Consider the following 6,000-nt stretch of genomic DNA (forward strand, 5'->3'; position numbering starts at 1 on the left):
AATTTTTGTTTTTGTCTTTGGTTTCCAACAGTTTTATTATTATATACATAGATCTGGATAGTCTTATTGCTATGAAGTGTTTCTAGAGCTTATAGAATCTATGACTTGACATAGTTTATAATTTTTGAAAACATCTCAGCCAGTGTCTCTTGAAATATAGTTTCTGATCCATTCTCTAATCTTTTTGGGGGATCGTGATTATGTATGTTTAAGACCTGCATCTCACTTTGCTCTGCCTCTTATATTTTCTTCTCTTTTTTTCATTCCTTTTTCTCTTTGTCCCTCATTCTGAAAAGTTTTCTTCTTCTAATCAATACATTGTAATATATTTAAAATCACCTGGAAAGCTTATCAAAATACAAATTCTGATTCACTACATTGGTAGTGGGGCCCCTGTTTCTGTATTTCCTGAAAGCCCTCAGACATAATCATGAAATGTTAAAAAATAAACAAATACACACACACACACATATGTGTGTGATATAAGAAAGTATGAATAAATTATGAGCTTCCATTAATAATATATCTGTCAGTTTCAGCTCATTAATTACAATAGATGACTATATTAACGTTAAGTGTTACCAGTAAGAGAAGTTGGGTGTGGATTATTTGAGAACTCTGTACTATCTCCTCAGCTTATCTATAAACCTAAAACTATTCTAAAATTAAAATGTGTGTGTGTGTATATATGTGGATAAATATACATATATATTTAAAAGTTGCTGGTATTAAAATCACAAAGTCAGTCCTATCTTCCAAGTTACCAATTTTCTCTTCAGCTAAATCTAATCTACTATTAAATCCATTCATTGGGTTATTTCAAATTTCTAAAACTTACATTCCATTCTTTTTTGTTAGACTTTTTAGTTCACAAGCTTGCCCTTCAGCTCTTAGACTATTACTAGCACAATCACTTTCAAATCTGTGTGGTAACTAACATCTGAACCCTTTATGGGTATTTTTCTTCTTGTTATTCTTTTTCTTTTTATGTTGTCTTCAGGATGCTCTGGTTATTTTTAATTTTGATCTGGACATTTTATTTATATTTTTTGTTGGACTAATTAGAGGACTAAGATGCAGTTATAATTCCAGAATGAAATTATGGTTTACATTTGTCAAATCCCTAAATATCCCAACAAGCCAGGTGAACCCAAAAGAACTTATAAGATTGAGAGAAACTGTAGTCCCTAACAAGGTCTACCTATTTCTCTGTCCTTTTATTTCTGGGACTCTTCAGTATCTCCACCCAAAGTAAGTGGAATCACTTTTATCTTCCTCTATTGGCCAGACCCCAGATTCCACTGCTTTATTCCTTAAGCTGTAAAAAGTCTGTTCATATTCCAAGTCTAAGTAATGGTTTGGACCAATTTACTAGAGGCCACTGAAAAAAATTCCTCCCCTCATTCAAAATGATTCCTCCAATTTTAACCATGAATTCCTTCTCCCCCAAGTCCTGATAATATGGAAGTTCCTAGTTCACTCAGTGACTTCAAGTGGGAGATTTGAAGACATGGGCTTTATTCTAAATCCTTCAACCTTACTATCCTAAAAAAGGTACAAACTCAGCTTGAAAAACTAAAAGTGGAAAATTTCCAGGCAGAAATTTTCTTCCAGTGGTATGATTCTCAAATGTCAGTGGATGTCAGCAGGGAGGATGACACCTCAGTAGCGGCTGGACCTTAGCTGGTAATGGAGGTGGAAAGAACAGGCAGATTTCAGAGATAGGTAGAAGGGTGTACTGGCAAAAAATCACAATAACCCTTCCCTTTACTGTGCTGTTCTTCCTTGCAATCTCTTTGTCACAGCCCAGCAGGAGGTATCTGTATGGATGTCTGTAGGCCTGACAGCCTCTCCAATCAGCCCAATATACAAATTCAGAATGAGTCGTTCCCAGACAGGCCTTCCAAAGCATCTGCAGGGAAGACATTTCTAATTGACACAGCTCAGGGGTGTGAAGAGACTGAGCACAGGTCCTCTTGCATGTTGCTGCTTTGAGTCCCAGGGAGTTGCTGGTACTTAGCTCCCACCTCGCTGTGTGAGAAAGCTGTTCCCACTTCTCTGTGTGCTCTAGCCCTCCTCCAACCTCACTGTCTTCCCCCTGTCAACAGCTAGCTCAATGAAATGTATTACTTCAGCTGTTTCATCCTATCACACAGGAAGTGACTTTGATTAGTCTAAACATGGAAGCTGCATGAGGTAGGAAAGAGTTAAGCTGCTCAGTACATTATCTGAGTCAGGTTGTGGGTCTCCACCCCTTTCTTGCTCCTCTATTTTATATTTCCTCTCTCTCTGTCATATTTTTTAATGTAGTTTTTTTCTTTAGATTTCCTATCCTTGCTGAGAACAAATGCCATGCAATTGTGTTCAATTGGTGTCATATGTGGTAGCTTTGAAAGAAAGTGCCAGAATGTGTAAAGGAAGTTATAGGGCAGTGGAAAGTATCCATGGCAATATTACACTGTTTAGCAAACATATTAAGAAAATTTATGCTGAGATAATCAAAGCAAAACTTAGAGGTACACTCTGGCAGGTCCAAATTCAAAACTGGTATTTTCCACTGGTTGACTGCAAAGCAAAAATAATATACACTTTGTGCCTTGAACTTTACAGCAGTAGTCAGGCAGATTTTCTCAGGCTGGATGATTATCAAAGTGCCATGTGACTTTGGGGTGTATCCATGACTCACAACAACCTCAAATTTCATTTAGGACAAGTCCATACACCTTTTCCCTGCCATAAGATGACCTTTAAGCATTCCTCCTTTGCCAAGTGTTTAATTTTTATTGTTGTTTTTCTTGAAAACTCTGTAAATGTGTTAAGATAGAAGCATTTATACAAACTTCAAAATTGTGTACGCAACGCAACCAGTATTTATAAAAAGTAATGCCTATCCTTGGCCTTCACTCCCCAGGGTGCATCCCCCGTGCTGCTCTGGAGCCTGGCAGCAGGTGTCTGTGTACCTCAGATTCGCTAGGGGTTATTTCTCTTGTCTAAACATTGCCCAAGAAAAAGGATTAAGAACAATAGTATGATGTTGTGTTCTGGTGGAAAATGGAAGTATTGGTTTTGTGTTGGGCTTGCAATGGACATAAATTCCTTTTCCTTACACATAAAATGTCAAAACAAATAAGGCGTTGACTTATGGGCTCCCTGGGACTTGAACCAAAGTTGTCAGCCTAGAAACTGTGCAGTGCAAAGCTATAAAGAAATCTAGGAGAATCTAAGTCTGGGGGATTCCTAGAAGCTGGTAGAATAGAAAACAAATTCTACCAGTCTTCCTCTCCGCCCCCACAGCCTCAGCATCTGCAATCAGATGACCAGTCAGTGAAGATTTGTGTGGTTACAACAAACAGCAAATAAAACACTGTCTTTGCTAATTGAGGATGATTCAGTGTTGGAAGGCTTTTTTCTAAGTAACCTGAGTCAAACAGGGTAGTTGGCATATATATTGTATGAATATAAAAATTGCCCATAATTGATCAAAAACAGTGGGGGGAGGGAAGTGCACTGGACTATGGTGATGGCACACAGGTGATTTGATGATGGGAAGCCCACGGGGATTACAACTGAGATGGAAAAATGCAAAAATGATGGAAAAATAAACTATTATATTATTTTTTTAAAAATTGTCCATAACCAATGACCCAGAGAGCCATACTCATAGCTAATATTTTGTTTTGTGTTCTTGCATGCATGAATCTTTGTTGTGATCTAAGCTATGTATAATACTTGGTATTGACAGGAACAACATAGAAAATTGCTTATTGGCATGTCATGTTGTCACTGAACTAAGCATGGTGCCTAGCACATAGTAAGTGCTCAATAGATATTTTTAAAAAAGATTTATTTTTTATTTATTTATGCAGAGGTGAACTGGGGTATAGGCCAAAGGTGCAAGGGGTGAGAAGATTTACTACAGACAGAGTGGGGAGCAGAACAGGCAGGTTGACAGAAATGCTCTGCTGAGGGGAGAAGTGGGCAAGACAGGAAAGGTCTGCTGTGCCATGTGGGTCAGCTCCCTGGCCAGGAATTGAACTCATGCCATAGTGGTTGGAGATAGCTTGATAGTGTTGAGACTTAACTCCTGTGCCACCAGGGAGGCCTCAATAAATATTTGAAGCAATAAATAACAAGAGCACGAGGCTCTAGTTCTAGCTCTTCTAGTAGTCGTGTACATGTCTCTCTATGAAAGAGACAACATCTATTCTATCTTCAGTGATACTTGCAGTAACCTCAACCTTAAAAGTGATTTTCAGATTTATGATAGTCTTGTCATATTTCTTTGTGTATCACTCATTCTGCCAGATTACACCGGGCTGTATGAGCCAAGTGATGGGCCTGTGACTACTGATCCAACCCCAGGTATTTCCCACAGAAGAAAATCAGTAGTGGGGGCTTCTGCATCCAGGCGCTCAGCGCAGGGAGAGAAACGAGCTCAGCATCCCCACATCATCCGCACCAACATGCACTCAGGGGCACTTGGTATAGTTCTACTGCCCACTCACCTCCACTTTTCTCTGAAATCACAGCCACCCAACGGAGGGTGGTATTTTCAATTACTCAGAACACCAAACCTAATTTGCCATCAGCAGAGTTAAACGACCTTATTCCATGTAAGAAAATCTAATTGAGTCATTGTTTGGGTTCAGTTATTTTTCGTTTATCCACCAGACCTCCCACGTTGAAGGTCTTAGCTTTACTTCTTCATTCTCCAAGTTACAAAAAAAAAAAAAAAAAAGGGCAGGGAATCTGCGTGAGAGCTCTGTGATGCTCCCCCAGTAACTTGAGAGGAAAGGCTGAGTAGGGAGCCAGCGGCCACATGACACAGAACATCACTTACTTTATCTCAGAAGCACAGACGTTTGTCTTTACATGGACATTCTGCCTCCCAAAAAAATCATGTCTGGAAAGTTATTCCAAACAAAGTTCAAAACAAAGATTTCAGATGAAACAGATTCAAAAGAGTCAACACCAGCAAAAAAAGAGGATTTCTAAAAGCTTTGAAATGTACACGGCTCCAGTTGTTTTATGTAATTGGTGAGGCTTCAGGGTTACACACGTTTACCACTTCCCTCTTGAATAAAAGTCTCTGAGGCAGCAGACCCACAGGAGGGCACTGTGAAAAGGCCCTGGAGAGATGTCCATCTGCCAGCAAAAGAAAAGAAAGACCACATGGACAGAGAAGATACTGTCAAGTCTTCTCCCCAGTGGCCTACAACCTCCTTCCAGGAAATGCCTACACCCTCTTACGTCTGACTTACTCAAGGCCAGACAATAAGCAGTCACATTTCTTAATTAAAGATTAACCTACCTAAAATGTAAATATTCCTTTCAAGTAGCTCTATTACTCTATCGGAGAAGCATTTAGGAAGTCGGCTTTATGTCGTCTTTCCATTAAATTATCGTCCTAACAAAATTCCAGCTACCCAATAACATCTGCTGCACATTTGCACATGATTTATATGACCACATCGCTAACTTCATGTATAAATATAGATAGATCCTGAGAGGGATCTTATTCTAAATATAAGTAGAAGTGGAAAGATAGGTATTTAATTACATCATCAAATTTGTTTTAGATCTTGGAACATCATATTGCCAACCAGATGTCCATATGTCCACATTTATTATCTCATATCCGTGGAACACAAAGCTGCTTTAGATATAGATGTTCCTTATAATTAATTCTGAATATTTCACTTAAGTTATTCCCATAACAACCTTTTGCAATACAGAAAGAACAGATTCTATGAACTTTGTGCCATGTGATCACACACAGATTACTAACTAGTACCCCATTCTTTTGGCTTTCATCTTTTTGGTCAGTGGTCTCATGTCAAGGTTATGAGTGATATTTTTTTTTCCTTAAAAAAAAAAAGGAATCCCACTCCTAGGTATCTACCCAAAAGACACAAAAACACTGACTGAAAAAGATACTTGTACCCCCATGTTTATTGCTGCTTTATTTACAATTGGAAAAACATGGAAGCAGCCCAGATG

Source organism: Condylura cristata, unplaced genomic scaffold, assembly GCF_000260355.1.
Source record: "Condylura cristata isolate star-nosed mole 26May11 unplaced genomic scaffold, ConCri1.0 scaffold00021, whole genome shotgun sequence".
Lineage (NCBI taxonomy): Eukaryota > Metazoa > Chordata > Mammalia > Eulipotyphla > Talpidae > Condylura > Condylura cristata.